Below are 3,208 nucleotides of genomic sequence, written 5' to 3' on the forward strand. Positions count from 1 at the left end.
GGACCGTTGACTGGAGTTGACTTCTGTTGACCTTTGGGTTTTGGTCAAACTGATTCAAGAGGGGTCGTGGAAGGGTAAAATGGTATTCTACCCATTCTTAAGAGATGAGAACATATAGAGAATATTGATTAAAGATATTATCATTTTGATATGAGGAGGCTAGATCGGGGATATCGAGAGTGAGAGTACTCTAGACATCATACGAGGTGAGTCTTCTCACTATACTTTACCTTGAATGGTAATTATGTGTGACCGGAAGGTCTTAGGTGATATGACGAGTATGTGATATATGTTTTCCATGTGATATGTATATGTTTTGTATGTTATGAGTAGTATGGTATGGACCGGAAGGTCAGCAGTGAATGGACCGGAAGGTCGATATGGTATGGACCGGAAGGTCTACTCAAATTGTGGGACCGAAAGGCCCCTGAGACACATTGACCGGAAGGTCTTGTAGAGCGGTGGCCTTGAGTGGCTTATGTTTTGTATGTAGTATTTTGGGGAACTCACTAAGCATTTATGCTTAGCGTGTTATGTGATTTGTGTTTCAGATAATAACGAGGATCGCGGGAAGGCACCAACATGATTAGTACACACAGATAGAGGATTTTTGTAGTTGAGATTCTGGGATGTGTTCTACCGTAATAACATTTGATACACTTGTGTTTTGAAATGATTTCTTTAGAGATATGTTATGGTTGAAAAATGAAAGAAAAATTGTTTTAAATTTTCACGTCGTTACAAGTTGGTATCATCGCCTTGGTTTGAGGGATTCGGGTGTACCTTCGGGCGTATCTGAACTCAAATTGAGGATTTGAGAAATTTTTTCACAAAAGAAACAATTTTTCTAAGAAGAGCAAAAGATTTTGAGAAAAAGCAAAAATGAGAAGTGTGTACGATCAGCTAGTGCCCAAACGATGATTTACCAAAATACCGTTACATTATGTGTTATGAGATATTATTTTCTATGCATGCTAGAGTAGGCTAGGTAAATCATATCTTTGGACAAGGGTGGCCTGATATGTGATGTGAGTTGCTTTGAGTGCATGTAGGTAGCAGCGAGTAGCTTGTGGGAAGTCTGCCTGTGAGTAGTCTGAATTTAGAGGGTATAGAGTACTTGCGAATTGGGATCCAAGGAGGAGGACTTGGTGTGGATACGGATATGGTGCGGAAGGTAGTATTCGGCCCATACTACTAAAAGCAACAGAATCGTAAACATCCCAAGTAAGAATCCTTAGGAAGCCAAGGAACAAGTAGGAACGGTTGATCGAGTGTGAGCAATCTCGGTCGAGTCTCTGATTATTTTATGTTGTATTTCAGAGGCATCATGGTAGCAACGTGCCACAACCTCGGAGGCAGTGGTACCAGTGGTACTAGTGATGAGGAGATCCGTAGGATGATTCACGAGGAGTTGGCGGCGGCCATCCGGGCTGAGATACTAGAGATTTTTGGGTCTATCAAGACCATGTTGATTGAGAAATTTGACGAGCGATACGCTGCTCTGACCAAGGCTGCTGCTGCTGCAGCCACTGCAGCTGTTGTCGCTACTAGGCCGCAGAGGGGTGACTCGTTGCTGTACCGAGAGTTCAGCTACACGAAGCCCCCAGAGTATGATGGTATATAGGATCCGATAGCTGCGATGAGGTGGATCTTTGATGTTGAGGGATGTTTCTACACTTGTTCCTGTCCAGAACATTTGAGAGTACGGTTCGCGCTGAACCAGCTTCGCTTGGGAGCAAAGGACTGGTGGAAGTTTGTGACGGCGGATTTTACTCTTGCGGAACTTATTGCGGTGACCTGGGAGAGGTTCACCACTATGTTTAGAGATGAGTATGTTCCCCCGGTGGAGAGGGAACGTTTGGCCCAGGAGTTCATGCCCCTCAAGCAGGGGACAGAGTCTGTGACGGTGATCGTGCGGATGTTTCATGAGAGGGCGTTGTTTTGCCCTGAGCATGTATCTTCTGAGCAGGCACGCATGAGCCGATATCTGAGTATACTGAGGTGAGACATTCGTGAGTTTGTGGCGAACTCGTTGTACCGAACATATGCCGAGCTCCAAGAAAATGCTCGGAAGAGGGAGATTGAGCTAGAGACTCAGGCCAGGGAGGAGGCCGAGTCTCAGAGGAGGGACAGGCGGCCGGTGCAGTCTTAGCCAGCAACCAAGCGGGCAAAGCCTGCCGATACGAGATCTGGAGGCCAGAAGGGCCACACTTGTGGGAAATGTGGTAAGGGACATGACGGATTTTTCCGAGTGGGTGCTTTGCTACAAATATGGCAAGGAGGGGCATATAGCCAAGGATTGCCCCAAGGGGTTCATGGTTTGCTTTCATTGCAACCAGACTGGCCATAGGAAGGCCGAGTGCCTGAGTTGATTCAGGGATCAGCGCAGGGATCTGAGCCTTCTACCACTCGAGCTACAGAGAGTCGGCCGTGAAGGCCGAGGTGCCGAAGGCTCGCGGCAGAGCCTTCCAGTTGACCGTGGAGGAGGTCCGTGCAACACCTGATTTTGTGGCTGGTATGTGATCTTTTGCTTATTCGTTTGTTTATGTATATGTTGCTTATATGTGATATGTTTAGGTACTTTTCTTGTGAATTTTGTACCTGCTTTGGTGTTATACTCCGGTGCCAGTCGATCTTTCGTGTCCTTAGCGTTTAGTCAGCACATCAGTACCCGACGAGAGGCGTTGAGTCGACCTCTGCGAGTTTCTATAGCTGACGAGCGAGCGGTTTTTGCTACTGATGAGATTCAAGGATGTGTACTCGAGTTCTTCGATGTTGAGTTCCTAATAGATCTGGTCCCGATTGCAATGGGGGACGTTTGTGTCATTGTGGACATGGATTGGTTGAGCCGATTTGGAGCTGTTATAGATTGAGAGCGTCAGATTGTGATGATACAAGACCCTAGTGGGGGAGTGCTGACAGTATATGGAGAGGGTACCCGATGTGGGTCAGCATTTTGCTCAGCTGCCAGAGCGAGACAGTGTCTGCATCGGGGATGTAGATGGTTTGTAGCCTATGTGATGGATATGCGAGTTATCGCAGAGAGGCCGAGTTCTATCGGTGAGGTTCCAATAGTGCGAGAGTTTCCGGATGTTTTCCCAGAGGAGCTGTCGGGTGTGCCTCCCGAGAGGCAGGTGGAGTTACACATCGATTTGGTTCTGGGGGCAGCGCCTATTGCCAAGGCACCCTATCGCCTTACGCCACCAAA

Source organism: Lactuca serriola, chromosome 5, assembly GCF_051521515.1.
Source record: "Lactuca serriola cultivar US96UC23 chromosome 5, Lser_US96UC23_V15, whole genome shotgun sequence".
In the NCBI taxonomy this organism is placed as follows: Eukaryota; Viridiplantae; Streptophyta; class Magnoliopsida; order Asterales; family Asteraceae; genus Lactuca; species Lactuca serriola.